Raw genomic sequence first — 15,630 nt, 5'->3', positions numbered from 1 at the left:
TTGCAGAGGAGGACTTCAGAAGATGACTGATTAGAACATCAGAGTTTCTTTTCCTGTGATTTGAAGAGACCTATTGAGGGCTAAAGTGCGACTACCTACTCAACTCAGTCCTTACGGCCCAGTGATCAGCTTTGACACCAGCTGTTTTGCCTTGAAGTATTCCTTTTAGTAGTAGCTGGTTTGTTAAATCTGTGACCTGTTGTGGAATCCTGGAGTGCTGAAATGTCTGGCTACCTTTTGCTTCCTCTGGCAGCTTCTGAGTCCTTCAAGGGAGCAAAACTTTCTTTCTCGGGTATGGCTGACAGAGTATGCAAGAACCAACCTGGTAACTAGTGAGATCAGATCTGTTTGTGCTGAGGCCTCCGCTGGTATTTGGATCTTGCCACTTACCAGAGAGCTTCTTACCACAGAGAGGTTTTTTGTTTGTTTATTTGTTTATTTTTAAAGATTTATTTATTTTTATTGGAAAGGCAGATGTAAAGAGAGGAGGAAAGACAGAGAGGAAGATCTTTGGCCCACTGATTCACTCCCTAAGTGGTCGCAACAGCTGGAGCTGAGCCAATCCGAAGGAAGGAGCCAGGAGCTACTTCCAGGTCTGCCACACGGGTATAGTGTTCCAATGCTTTGGGTCATCCTCGACTGCTTTCCCAAGCTACAAGCAGGGAGCTGAATGGGCAGCAAGGCCACTGGGATTAAAACTGGCAACCACATGGGATCCTGGCACGTTCAGGGCGAGGACTTTGTGCTATCGCACTGGGCCTTGTTTGTTTTAAAATGCATTTATTTATGTATGTTTGAAAGGTGGAGTGATAGGGAATGACAGGCAGAAAGAATCTGTTCTCTGAGAAGCTCTCCTACATGACTGCGGTGGCTGGGCTGGTCTAGACGGAAGCCAGGAGTTTAGAACTCTGTCCTTTAAACAAGAGACTGATGCAATTATTATTCCTACACCATTGTAGTGAAATGGGGCAAATCTGTCAGCAAGGTGGGAGTTTGGGGGGAATCCCCGTCTATATGAAATTGTACCACATAATTCTAAAATTAAAAAAAAACTATCTTGTCTTCCCTCGTGGGTTATTGGGCCCCGTATGCTCCAGGTGTGTTATCAGGAAGCTGGCCTGGGAGCAGAGCAGCTGACACTTGACCTGCACACAGTATCAAGAATGCTAAACTTCATGTCAGAGCTCCTGATAAAGCATTCCGGCTTCTCTTTTTAGCAGGATGAATCTAAGCATATCATTTAATATCTGGGAGCTTTATTTATAAAAGTGGGGATGAATACAGGATGGTTGACAAGATAAAGTGGACATAGTAAAGCCTGAAACAAAATTCTGTTTTGCATTTTAAAAAATTACTTGTTGATTTTTATTTAAAAGGCAGCCCACAGAGAGGGAAGATCTTCCAGGCATTGGCTTACTCCTCCAGTGGCCGCAGTGCGCAGAGCTGAGCTGATCCGAAGTCAGGAGCCATGAACCAGGAGCTTCCTCTGGCCCTTCGCTTAGCTCAGGTTCCGAGGCTATCCTCTGCTGCTTTCCCAGGCCATGAGCAGTGAGCTGGATTGGAAGTGAAGCAGCTGGGCCTGTAGCTGGTGCCCACTAGGAATGCTGGTGCTACAGGTGGAAGATAAGCATGTTGAGCCACCATGCCAGCTGCATGCTTTGTGTTTTTAACTTAGATGTGTCTATCTTGGAGGACAGCAGAGACTAGCGTGAAAGGAGTTTCCAGCTGGCCTTGTGAAATGAACACTGCTTGATGGCTGGGAACCGATGCACCTGATGAGTGAACAGCAGAGTCCTTAATGACCAGGTGCTCCTGGGTCCTCTGTGGTCTGTCACCTCGAGACCAGACAGATTGCCAGTTGGCTTCTTACTGCATGTCTGTCTCCGGAGCCTCAGATGCTGTTCTCATGGGTTACAGTCAGGGGAATTACTACCTGGAACTGCCAAGGGCAGTGTATGGTTCAGCTGAGTAGTGCTGTGGTCAGCAGGTCAGCAGCACTTTCACCTGGTGCTGCTGTCAGAGCTGGGAAGCTGGGAATGAGCCTGCTAGTAAGGCCAGCTGTGTGCTAAGGGGAATAAAGCCTTCTCTGCTCTTGGAAATCAGCTCTAGGAAGCAAATACAATTTTGATTTCTGGCTTCTTAGAACTGGAAAGTATAGATGGATTAATTTAGTCTGTGGTATATATCCTCAGCAAAGCAGCTTTAAAATCCATTCTTTTATCAGTGAAGCTGTAATGGGGCTGGCACTGTGGTGTAAAGCTCCCCGCAGTGCTGGCATCTACATGGGTGCTGGTTTGAGTTCCAGCTGCTCTGTTTCCAGTGCAGTTCCCTGCTAATGTGCCTAGGAAATAGTCCAAGTGCTTGGACCCCTGCATCCACATGGGAGACCCAGAAGAAGGTCTTGGCTGCTGGGCTTCAGACTGACCTGGCTGAGTCTACAATTTATTCAGAAAGCTAAGTGAAGAAGGTAACAATAGTTAGCTGATGTTTATCATATACTTAGGTAGGAATTTCTTTTTGTTATTATTTTTTAAATACAATATTTACTTGTTGGGAAGCACGACAGAGAAAGGCATCTTCATTGGCTGGTTGATTCTGATTCACTGTTCTGACAGAGCGAGGCTTCATCTGCTCTCTGTGCTTGTAGAGGACTTGCACTGTGTGGGAATGAACTGAGTGGGCAGGACGGAGACAGTGGATTAAGTGGATCCTGTAGCTGCACTGGGGACCAGACAGAAGCAGTGTAACTGGTGGAATGGGGGTGTGGGAGAGGAGGGTGGTCTGAAGTTAGAGTGTGGCAGCAGGCATGGACTCATGTGGAGGGGTTGGTGGTGTTAAGGAAGGACGCAGCTTTTGGGAGATGAAGAGTATTTAAGAATAACTCCTAAAGCCCAGCACGGTAGCCTAGTGGCTAAAGTCCTTGCCTTGTATGTACCAGGATCCCATATGGGTGCTGGTTCATATCCTGACTGCTCCACTTCCCATCAGGCTCCCTGCTTGTGGCCTGGGAAAGCAGTAGAGAAAACCCAAAGCCTTGGGACCCTGCACCCACGTGTGAGCCCTGGAAGAGGCTCCAGGCTCCTGACTTTGAATTGGTGCAGCTCCGCCTGTTGCAGGGGAGTGAACTCTATGTAAATCTGACTTTCCATTAAAAATAAATAAATCTTAAAAAATGATCCCAGGATTTGGGTGTGGCAGGTGGGCTCTGAACCAGGACCCAGAGGAACATCTTAGGTATCATGTGTGGCCAGGAGTCTGTTGGGTCTGGGCATCTAAAGGCGCATGTGCAGTGAGGAGCTTTTGGGGAGCATCTTGACAGGTCCTGAGTAAGAGAGCTCATCTGAGGAGTGCTGGGCTGCTTAGTGTAAATGGTGGTCCAGCTGTTTTCTGACAATTTCTGAAGGTGGATAGGTGTTTCTGCCATGTTGCCACTATACTTATACTGCCACAACAGAACACTCATCATTATTAATGCTGGTGATGTGATTGGGTTCCAATCATACCCTGGGCATAGGAGCAATGTTTGTGGGCACAGTTGTGTGTGTTGTGCCTGGAATTGCCCAGGGACATAGGAAAGGATGGCTCTGTAGGTGAGCGTATGTGCGAGTGACAAGGGCACATTGAGGTGGCCAACAGGGATAGTTAAAAGCGCAACTGGAATGAGATGAACTGAGATTTGAGCCCTCACACAGCCTTAGTGTCATTTTCCTGGTGTCTGGGCTGGAAACAGATTATTCATGGAGTTGGGAGGATTGAAGGAAGTGATACCTGAACAGAAGCTTTTGTAGGCTGCTAGAACTTTCGCCATGGATTAGCCATTTTCTACTTTTGTTTGAATTTCATGCAGGCAAAAATCAATTCATATTGATATTTTTTATCCTTAGCATTTGGTATTTAGGATAATAAGGAACTGTTCGTTAAAATAAATTGGCATGTAATAGACTTGGGTCTGGCCTGACACAATAGCGTACTGGTTAAAGTCCTTCCCTTGCGCATGCCGGGATCCCGCACGGTCACTGGTTCTAATCCCGGCAGCTCCACTTCCCATCCAGCTCCCTGCTTGTGGCCTGGGAAAGCAGTCGAGGACGGCCCAAGGCTTTGGGACCCTGCACCTGCATGGGAGACCCGGAAGAGCTCCTGGCTTCGGATCAGTGCAGCACTGGCCGTTGCGGTCACTTGGGGAGTGAATCATCAGACGGAAGATATTTCTGTCTCTCCTCCTCTCTATGTATCTGACTTTGCAATAAAAATGAATAAATAAATAAATAGGCATGGGTCTTCTTGTAACTTTGTGTAAGCAGAAGCACTACAACCTGAGTGTTCACTCAGCCTCGTGAGAGCCCTGTGGTTTGGGCTGTGCCTTAGAACCTCCCTGAGAGGATGTTCCTCACCCTGCCATCTGGGGCCAGCTGGGTGGTGGAGATTCTGGTAGATGTGTTTCCTAAGGCCATGGGTTTCCTGAAGAATGAGTGGCAATTCTCAGTTTCTCATGTATCTTGTCTGGCATAGCTGTTGTTGGAAGCAAGAAGAGTCGTTCTGTCTCAGCGTTGGGTGAGGTTCCTGGGTGATAGGGGAGTGGTGGCAGCTGTGGAATTGTTGATATTCACAGTGGGATCAGAACAGATGTGGAGGTCTCCTTTGATCTGAGAGAAAAATTTGTGGAAATTGGAAGACTGTTTTCCATGGTCTTGTCCTCTTTTTAAATCAGAACAAACAAGCAAACAAGCAGGCAAGCAGAGCAGCTGTAGCATTGAAGTAAATGGTGAAACAAAGAATTAACGACAAAGCCCAACCCTGATGCTGCCACTCTGGCGGCATTACACTTCACTCATGCCATGCCACTGTTCTGATTGGATTTTGGCTGCGGAAACACCATCGTGAATGCTTGATCATGTTGTGACCCCTGCACTACAGTTCCCCCTTCCCTCCTTCATTTTTTTTTTGTCTGTAGTAGCAAGGTTTACCGAAACTTTAATGGAGTAACAAGAGGTCTATACAAACAGGTCATTTAAAACCTTTTTGTTGAAATTTTGCTAACCCTCAGATGAGTTAGTTTTTGAAAAAAATCTGCTTGATTGTTAAGGAACCATGACTTTCTACCTATTTTTTCTATACATTGAGCATGATAGTTAATGGGTTCAGTGAGGAATTTGATGTCATACTTTACAGCTGTGGAAGGAAGATGGTCACCATTTTCTGTTTAGGCAGTTGGCATGAAGTGTCAGAGTTGAAGGATGTTGGCATAGAAAAGCAGAGACTTAAGGGGGCAGTCCAGGCCTGTCTCTAAAACTGCTTGGTGGTTTAAGAAACTCCTACAGCTTCAGAACATGTGCAAGGGCAGCTGGTTGGATTGGTGAAAGGGACTAGGGTGGTACCAGGCCTTTCCACAGCTCTTGCCCTGCTGCATTTCTTTCTGGGCAGGCTCCAGAAATAATAGATTTCCGTATTAATACTGAATACATGGTAGTCATTACGGCAATGCTTCCTTTTTCCAATATTTTATAACTAGAGCATCTGGTGATGCCATCCAGCTTAGTGTCCAAGCTTAGCTGTTGTTTCTTAAGCTCCCTGCACCCGTGTGGGAGACCCAGAAGAGGCTCCTGGCTTCGGATCGGCATAGCATCGGCCGTTGCGCTCACTTGGGGAATGAATCGTCAGACGGAGGATCTTCCTCTCTGTCACTCCTCTCTGTATATCCGCCTTTCCAATAAAAAATAATAAAAATAAATCTTTTTTAAAAAAAGAAAAAAATAATTCAAAATAAATAATGAAATGACAGTTGTTATAGGTGCTAAATGGAAGAGAATATGAGAAATCTTCAGAAAGTTGATGATAAAACTATGGATTTCTAAACTTGCATCAAAGTAAAAAAAATTTTTTTCATTCTGAGACAGTGTGTTCTCACCTGCTCTTCATTCTCCAAATGCTTGCTGCTGTGGACACTCAGTCCAGGACTCTCACATGGGTGGCAGAAGCCCAGTCACCTGTCCATTACTGCCAGCTCCCAGGGGCAGGCATTAGCAGGAAGCTAATGTCAGGAGCTGAGGCTAGGCTTAAAACTAGGCACCAGGAAAGGAGGCTGACAAACAGGCCATATGCTCCTCATAAACGTATCTTTTAGTCCATTCTCCATTTTTTTTTTAAGATTTTTTTGGAAGGCAAGTCACATGTGTGCACACTAGACGTGTGAATGCACTCACAGACACACACACACACACACACACGTTTACTCTCCAGATGGCTGCAGCATGTGAGGTTGGTCCAGATTCAAGATTGGAACCAGAAACTGTAGTTTCCTCTTCTACTGTGTGGCAGAGGCCCAAGCACCTGAGCCACTTTCCCCTGCCTTTCCAGATGCATCAGCAGGGAGCTGGATTAGAAGCAGAGTACTTGGAACTCCAACCAGCACTCCAGTATGGGATGGTGGTATCACAGGTGTCAGCTTCGTATCCTATACCACTTGCTGGCTGCTCTGTGAACCATGAAGTGCTTTTGTAGATATGGCTGTATGAACCTGGCACCAGAGTAAGCTTCCCTGAGGAAATAACCTTTGGCCTGAGAGCTAATGGATGCATAAAATTCCCAGGTATCCCAGGAAGGGATTCCATTGGGGAAATTGCTTGAGGAATGACTGAGGGTGAAAGAGAGCAAGGCACATGGCCAACTGCACAGGCAAAGGAAAGAGATGCTGGGAGGCCAGACAGGACAAGAAGATAAAGGTTGTGTTGGAGTATTGACCTCATGTTACCAATAACCCATCTGGGGTTGTGTTCTGAAAAGATCACTCCTGCTTTAGGGTGAAGAATGCATCTGGAAGAAGACAGCTGTGAGTGGGCCAATTCTAAAACAGTTGCAGTGATCCTCGTAAGAGGTGAGAATAGCTTGGGGTAGAATGGTGCTGGCAGAGGAGAGGAGCATGGATTCTACCTACGTTTATAGATAAAGGAAGAATTCTTCCTTACCTGTGGAGGAAGTCCTGCCCAAGACTGCTAGTGGATGCTCAACCCTAAAGAACATGAGGGTACGTGAGTCAATTCATGGGGGGCAGGAGCTGCATGGCTTAGTGGTCAAGACACCCACAACTCATATTGGAGTGTTTGTGTTTGAGTTCTGGCTTTGCTCCTGACTGATTTTCTGCTAGTGTGCACTCTGGGCAGCCCAAGTAGTGCCATTCTTGTAAGAGCTGGATAGAGTTCCTGATTCCAGGCTTTGTCAGGGCCCAGCCCTGAGTGTTGCAGGCATTCAGTGACTGAACCAACAGGTGGGAGCTCTGTCTCTCAAATGAGTTTTTAATGGAAGTCATCTCTCAAATAAGTTTCTCAAAGTGTGGAAAAGAATTTTAAGATGCTTTTTTTAAAAATTAAAATCTAATCATATATACAGGGTCATCAAGTTCATGCAAAATGTATATTTTTAAAAAATTGCATGGGTTTCAAAAATTTTTGCACCAAAAGATACAATATTTAACTTCATTTTTCAATATCATTTTTAAAAGATTTATTTATTTTTATTGGAAAGGCAGATCAGATTTATGGAGAGAAGGAGAGACAGAGAAAGATTTTCCATCTGTTGCTTTACTCCTCAGGGGGCCACAGTGGCCAGAACTGAACTTGTAGCCTCATCCAGATCTCCCACGTGGGTGCAGGGTTCCAAGGCTTTGGGCCATCCTCTGCTTCTTTCCCAGGCCATAAGCAGGGAGCAGCTGGGTGGGAAGTGGAGCAGCTGGGTCACAAACTAGTGCCCATATGGGATGCTGGCACTTGGAAATAGAAGATTAGCCTGTTGAAGCACTCACTGTACAGGCTCCTCCATTACCATTTCGAAGTGCTCTTTTACTGTGTTTTTTCCCATATGCATATACCTATGATAAATTTTAATTTATAGAATAGGCTCAGTGTAAGGTTAAAAATAATGACATGAAACAATTACATAGTATACTATAATTAAAACGTATGAGAATTGTCTTTCAAAATATTGTACTGTTTTGTGCTTACCTTTTCTCTTGTGATGCTGTGATGTGGTTCAGTGCCTGAATGAGATGAAGGGAGGCGAATGATGCAGGCATTGTGATGGAGTGATAGGCTTTTGTGTAGGGGTTTCTTGTGCATGAGTATTGTGATACGGGCTGTTGGTCTGATAACTGAGATGGTTACTGAGTGACTAACAGTCAGGTAGTGTATACCTTTCGGTACACTGGACAAAGGGCCGATTCATGTGCTGGGCAGGACAGAACACGACAGTGCAGTTTCCTCATGCTGTTAAGAATGTGCTTAACTTAAAACATACAAATGGTTTATTTTTGGAATTTTCCATTTTCCATTTTTAGACTGTGGTTGACCACAGGTAACATCTGAGAAAGCAAAACCTCAGATAGTGGAGGACTGCTGTATTCATAGTATTCAGAGATCAGCTGGGTACTGAGGATGAGAGAGGGGTAGGTATACAGGGAGACTTTGAGGTGGTCTCTACTTACATGCCCCTGAAGGATAGTGCAGAATTGCCCATGCAGTAAACAGCCACACCACAATGCTGGCCCTTTTTTTTCTGTTTACAACCTGTTACCCATCATCCATATAATTTCTGAAAAGCAGATTTTTAAAAATCTAGTAAAAAAAATTAGAGAAGATTTCCTTATGATTGTTGCTTATATACCTTGATTTGTTGAATAATGGTCCCAGCATTGGTGATTTGGCAGGGTCAGGGCCATAGTGAAAAGCAGTGATGGTGGTACTTGTTTTTGCGTGAGCTGATTGTCTGTGAGAGTTGCATATTGGGGTTGTGATGTAAAGGATTAAGCTGACATCCACAACATTGACATCCCATATTGGCGCCAGTTCAAGTCTTGGGTGCTGCACTTCTGATCCAGCTCCCTGCTAATGTGCCTGAGAAAATAGCAGAAAATGACTTAGATCCTTGGGTTCCTGCCATCCATGTGGAGACCTGGATGGAAGCTCTTGGCTTTGCTCTGGTTATTGTAGCCATTTTGGAAATGGAATTGGGTGAGAAGTTACAAGTAGTACCGTTTTTTTTTAAAGATTTTTATTTTTATTGGGAAGCAGATTAACAGAAAAAAGAGACAGAGAGAGAAAAATCTTTCATCTGGTGGTTCACTCCCTAAATGGGATATAAACTGGCGCCCACATGGGATCCCGGTGCATGCAAAGTGAAGACTTTAGCTACTGGGCTACTATGCCAGGCCCACTAGTAGTACTTCTGTGACAAAATCTCAAATAATCGTGGTTTTTTGTTGTTGTTGTTGTTGTTGTTGTTAAGATTTGTTTTATTTTTATTGGAAAGGCAGAGACAGAGAGGAAGATCTTCTGTATGTCCATTCACTCCCCAAGTGACTTCAGTGGCCAGAACTTTGCTGACCTGAAGCCAGGAGCCTGAAGCCTCTTCTGGGTCCCTTATGTGGGTGCAGGGTTCCAAGGCTTTGGGCCATCCTCTGCTGCTTTCCCAGCCGTAAGCATGGAGCTGGATGGGAAGCGGGGCTGCTGGGTTTAAAATCTGAGCCCTTATGGGATCCCGGTGCATGCAAGGCAACGATTTTAGCTACTAGGCCACCATGCCAGACCCCAAAATCTTGAATAATCTTACAGCTCTTATGTACTATGATTGAATTCTTTCTTTACTTATGCAAGTGGGAACAGCAACAACCACCACCAAAAAACAAAACAAAAAACAAACAGGGAATTAAGAAGCACAGATGTTGCAGTGTCCAACAGTGAAATTTTAATGAATACATGTGCCAGGCATTTATATGCATAAATACATATACTGTAAAGCCCTCAGATTAGGTCGTATTTTTCTGTTCTACTTTAGAAGAAATTGAAGCAGATTTGGGTTAAATGACCTCAACCAGGCAGGTTGTGTATGTAGTTAGCGGAGCTGAATTCGGACTGTGGTCCCCAAGTCTGTGTTATTTCTGTTTTTAGCACTGGCACAGAAGATTGGAGAGACATGGGGAAAGAACATTTGCTATTAAAAATACAGCTGTCATGGATGGGCACAGTGGTGCCACAGTTTAGCTGACACTTGGGTTACCTACGGTCCCATATTGGAGTGCCTGGCATTGAGTACTGCCTTCACCTTTTGTTTCCTTCTTAAAGATTTTTTTTTTTTTAATCGGAAAGACAGATTTACCGAGAAAAGGAGACACAGAGAGAAAGAGCTTCCATGCACTGGTCCACTCCCCAAGTGGCTGTAGTGACCAGAGCTGAGCTGATCTGAAGCCAGGAGCTGGGAGATTGTTCTGGATCTTCCACACAGGTACAAGGTCCCAAGACTTTTGGCCATCCTCTGCAGCTTTCTCAGGCCACAAGCTGAATGGGAAATGGAGCCAACAGGGCATTAACTAGTGCCTATTTGGAGTGTCCACACTTCCAAATGGAGGATTAGCCAGTTGGACCATTGCACAGGCCCCTTGTCTTCACTTTTAATCTAGAGTCCTACCTGTGAGGCAACACGTGATGGCCTGTGTGCTTGGGTTCTTGCCGTCCAAGTAAGAGACCAGAATTAAGCTCCTGGTTCCAGCCTTGGCTTGGTTCAACCCTGCCTGCTGCAGACATTTGGGGAATCAACCAACAGACAGGAGAGCTCCATAACCTCGTTGTTTGTCACTCTACATTTCAAGCAAATAACTTTAAGAATTTCACTTTCTACTTAAGAAATTTTAAAATTTATCTTTGTAAAATGAATTTAAGATTCTCATGTAATATGTGGATGTAAATATATTTTCTCCCTCAGATTTTCTCTTTAGTGGAAGAACCAATCTAGAAAATAAAAGTTGAGGGACAACTAGAAAAAAAAATTTTTTTTTTTGACTGTAGTTTGACAGCAAGGAGCAGCCCCCTCTGGAGAAAAAAGAAAGCTGCAACATTTGTGGTAGTTTTTTTTTTTTCAGATTTATTTACTTATTTTTATGAGAAAGGCAGATGTACAGAGAAAAGGAAATATGGAGAGAAGTATTCTATCTGCTGGTTCACTCCCCAAGTAGCTGCAACAGCTGGAGCTGATTTGATCTGAAACCAGGAGCCAGGAGCATCTTCTGGGTCTCCCACATGGGTGCAGGATCCCAAGACTTTGGGCTGTACTCTACTTTTTTGCCAGGCCACAGGCGGGCAGCTGAATGGTAGTGGAGCAGCTAGGATACAAATCGGTACCCATATGGGTTCCCGGTGCATGCAAGGCTAGGACTTTAGCCACTAGGTTACAGTGCCAGGCCCCAAAACATTTGTCTTATCCACCTTCCTCCATACCCGACCTTCCCCACCCAAATCTGAGGCTCACATGGGCTTTCATTCCTCTCAACTATGTAAATGATGTTAAAAAGAAAATTAAACATGTGGAAAAGAAGAGACAGCTTCCATTTGCTGGCTCACCCCCCGAACGGCCACAACAGTAAGATTGGCTCAGTCTGAAGCCAGGGGTCAGTATGTGTGTAACAGGGCCCTGGAACTTGGGCTGTCTTCTAGGGCTTTTTGTAGTACATTATAACCTTGGGACTGGATTAGAACAGGAGCACTGGGGACTCTTAATCCATTGCACCACAACACTGGCTCCAGGAGTAGAATTCAAAGGTAAGTTTATTTTGATGGAGAAAAAAAAAGCAGCTTTGCTTGTGAGACCCAATGCTAGAACTGTGATGAGGGTGAGTGAGATGGTGAGGAGTACATGCCTGGCACCTAACGGAAACTTAAATGTTGCTGTTAGAGTTGAAAGCAAGCAGTGGATGCAGAAGATGAGCGGCAGATTGTGGAAGGCTTTGGTCGCCTTGCACAAGGTTCAGCCGTGTGTGCCCTGAGCGCCCAGAGGCTGACACCTGAGGCACAGGCTCATTGTTAGGTTACTTGTGGCTTCTTAGCAGTGTTGTACATCCTGCTGCATTAGTCTGACCTCGCCTTTCCCAGGCGGCAGGCGTGAAGGAACCCTGATTGAATAGCAGTAATTTCAGTAGGAAGTTAAGGGCCAGAAGGAGTCTTGGATTTTCCTTTCATCCTCTTCCGGTGTTGAACTTTCTACATGCTTTATGAAAGTGTGGTTCCTGGATGACTTTTGTTGCCTTTTGAACTTTTCCTTTGTGTCAGATTGATTTTTGGCTTCAGCGGCTTGGTGCCAACATTAAAGCATTTTTAACAACATTCACTGGAAGATAAGTCAGTGTTTTTTTTTGTTTGTTTGTTTGTTTGATTGAAGATTTATTATTTATTTGAAAGGCTGAGTCATATGGAAGTGGGGAGAGATCTTCCAGCTGCTGCTTTGTTCTCCAAATGGCTGCAGTGATTGGGGCCGTGGGCCCAAGCACTTCAGCTGCCATCTTCTGCTCTCCCAGATGCATTAGCAGGAGGTGGACAAGAAGTAGAGCAGTTGAGACTCAAACTGGTCCTTAAATGGGAACCCGCTGTACCACAATGTTGGCCAAGTCAGGGCTTCTACCTAAAGTGGAAGTGTGCACTGAGCTTCGGAGCGTTTGACAGAGATGAGGGTGAGTGGGTGTAGGCTGCTAGCCTTCCAGCCTCTTTTTGTCCTCGGAAATGCTTGAGGAAGCTCATCTTCGTCCTTGACAATATGGTTACATGTATGACTGAGTGATTTGGAATGGAGAGTGGCTGTGAAGAAATGTTGTTTTAGTTTCTGGTGAGGGAATGCTGCCAAGGATCGTCCCTCTTGGACACACATACCCAGAGCCTCTCCATATTGTGAACAAGTTCTGTAAGGTTGAAATCCTAAAAGTTGTCTCCAGATTGTATTGTTTCTGGAATATAAAAAAAACATTGTTAACCATTTCAAGATTTTAATGGGCATAATTTTGGATTGCAAAATGCTTTAACATCTAAACATGACTTGTAGTGACATAACCAGAGGCCGCAGTTTTCTCCCACCTGGCTACAGTGTATGCACTGAATTCTAAGTAACAGTCAAGATTACTTTTATATTTTTCTTTCTTCTTTTTTTTTTTAAGATTATTTTTATTGGAAAGTCAGATATACAGAGAGGAGGAGAGACAGAGGGGAAGATCTTCTGTCCACTGATTTACAACCCAAGCAGCTGCAACAGCCAGAGTTGAGCCAATCTGAAGCCAGGAGCCTGGAGTTTCTTTTGGGTCTCTCACTTGGGTGCTGGGTCCCAGGACCTTGAGCTGTCCTTAACTGCTTTCCCAGGCCACAAGCAGGTAGCTGAATGGGAAGCAGGGCCCCTGGCGTTAGAACCAGCGCCCATTTGGGATCCTGGGCATGCAAAATGAGGACTTTTGCCAGTAGGCCACCATGCCAGGCCCTCTTTATATTTTTCTTACAGGTGATTGAATTTAATGAATAGCTTTGCTCTCTCTTCACAGAAATATGATAAAACCTGTCAGAAATAATTGTGCTTTAAATTTAGTTCTTTATCAGTGACATTATGATGAAAACTCTACTTTTTAAATTACCAAAATGCTAATACATTAACAAGAACAATCTGTTGTGTTTAACCCCAGAGCAATGCATCCACATCCCTGGGGAGCTTTGCACACTACCTTGGGCCTAGCTTACATCCCCACATTTAAGTTCCTAAGCTGTGGTAGAGCCAAGTCTCTAAATATAGGGAACAGTACCCCCAGGTGATCTGACAGGTCCAAAGTTTGAGAAGCACTGCCTTGGGGGATGTTATTAGTTGGGATCTCCTGGGGCAGAAAACGCAGTGATCTTCAAGAGAGACCTGCTCAGAATGGCTTCCCAGACAGCCCCAGAGATGTGCTGGCTAGCCCCTCCTTGCCTCAAGTATACCACTTTGTTTTAATGCCATCTTCCATTGTGAATTAGCAAATTCAGAAAACTTAACCCATCTAGGGCCTTCTACCCCAGTCCCCTCTTCAGCCCACTGCCAGAAATTCAGTTTTGCTTGTTTTGATGACACTCGTAGTCAGGATTTGCTGATTGAATCTCCCTGTTACCATCACGTTTCTCTGTGCCCGTGTTTCCTACACATTGGCCGACTGCCATGAAGCTGAGACTGCGATTAGTTAGACAGTTTAGTAAGTGCTTTCTTGATGATGTGGCAGACTTCATTAGAAGGCCTGCTAAGCTCTTTTTGCTGTTAGCAATAGCCATTTGTAGTCATTGCTTTCGAAATACCATTCACTGGGGTTTGCTAATTGCCTTTGAATATCCTGTGAACACTGAACTAAGAGTAGAGGCACTGGAAGAGGTATGTCCTCAGAGACAGTGTCACAGAGCCAGGTATTATCTCCCCATTAGAAGTGATTGTACTTTTTTTTAAGATTTATTTTTATTATTATTGTTTTATTAGAAAGGCGGATATACAGAGAGGAGAGACAGAGAGGAAGATCTTCCGTCCGATGATTCACTCCCCAAGTGATGCTATGCCGATCCGAAGCCAGGAGCCTCTTCCAGATCTCCCATGCGGGTGCAGGGTCCCAAAGCTTTGGGCCGTCCTTGACTGCTTTCCCGGGCCACAGGCAGGGAGCTGGAAGGGAAGTGGGGCTGCTGGGATTAGAACCGGCGCCCATATGGGATCCCGGGCGTGCAAGGCGAGGACTTTAACCACTGCGCCACCGCGCTGGGCCCAGATTGTACTTTTTTTAAAAAAAAGATTTATTTATTTTTATTGGAAAGGTAGATATACAGAAAGGAGGAGAGAGAGAGGGAAGATCTTCCATCCTTTGATTCATTTCCCAAGTGGTTGCAAACAGCTGGAGCTGAGCTGATCTGAAGCCGGAAGCCCGGAGCCTCTTCCAGGTCTGCCACTCGGGTGCAGGATCCCAAGGCCTTGGGACGTCCTTGACTTGGGCCCCACTGAACCCAGTTATCCCTTGACCCACTTCTCCCTGCCCCTGGGGCTCATGGACTTGGCATCCACTGCACAGGCTTTAATATTTCTGACTCTTGATGTGTGATACCTCAGCTTTCTCTCACTTTTTTTTAAGATTTATTTTATTTGAAAGAGTTACAGAAAAAAAAAAAAGACAGACTTTATATCTGTTGCTTCACTCACCCAATTTTTTTTAAAGATTTTTTTTTAATTTTTATTGGAAAGTCAGATATACAAAGAGGAGGAGAGACAGAGAGGAAGATCTTCCGTCCGATGATTCACTCCACAAGTGAGTGCAATGGCCGATGCTATGCAGATCTGAAGCCAGGAGTCAGGAACTTCCTCCGGGTCTCCCACACAGGTACAGGGTCCCAAAGCCTTGGGCCATCCTTGACTGCTTTCCCATGCCACAAGCAGGGAGCTGGATGGGAAGTGAAGCTGCCGGGATTAGAACCGGCACTCATACGGGATCCTGGTGTGTTCAAGGCGAGGACTTTAGCCTCTAGGCCACGCCGCTGGGCCCCCACTCCCCAAATTGTTACAGTGGGAGCTGGGAGCTTCCTCCGGTTTCCTACATGGGTTCTGAGGCCCAAGTCCTTGAGCCATCCTCTGCGTTTCAAGGCTACCTTTAGGTAGCTAGATCAGAAGTGGAGCAGCTGGGACTCCATCTGGTGCCCGTATGGGATTGGCACTGCAGCAGAGAATTAGCCTGATAAACCACTTCTCCAGCCCCTAAACTTGCTCCTTTACTTAAGGAATGTCCACGCTAGACCTTCTGTTGTGACAGTTACTGTCAGTCCTAAATGATAACTTAATACATTT

At 45.1% G+C, this 15,630-nt stretch overlaps 1 protein-coding gene across 6 annotated transcripts in view; it reads left to right on the top strand.

Moving 5' to 3' along the window:
* Positions 1-15,630, top strand: part of MTMR12 (myotubularin related protein 12) — a 69,225-nt gene that overhangs the window by 11,520 nt on the left and 42,075 nt on the right. The gene's annotated exons all lie outside the window — the stretch shown is intronic.

This window comes from Ochotona curzoniae, unplaced genomic scaffold (assembly GCF_017591425.1).
Source record: "Ochotona curzoniae isolate NIBS_2020 unplaced genomic scaffold, NIBS_Ocur_1.0 contig_2754, whole genome shotgun sequence".
NCBI lineage: Eukaryota > Metazoa > Chordata > Mammalia > Lagomorpha > Ochotonidae > Ochotona > Ochotona curzoniae.
The sequence above is the reverse complement of the archived record's forward strand: the minus strand, read 5'-3'. Positions and strand labels throughout refer to the sequence as shown.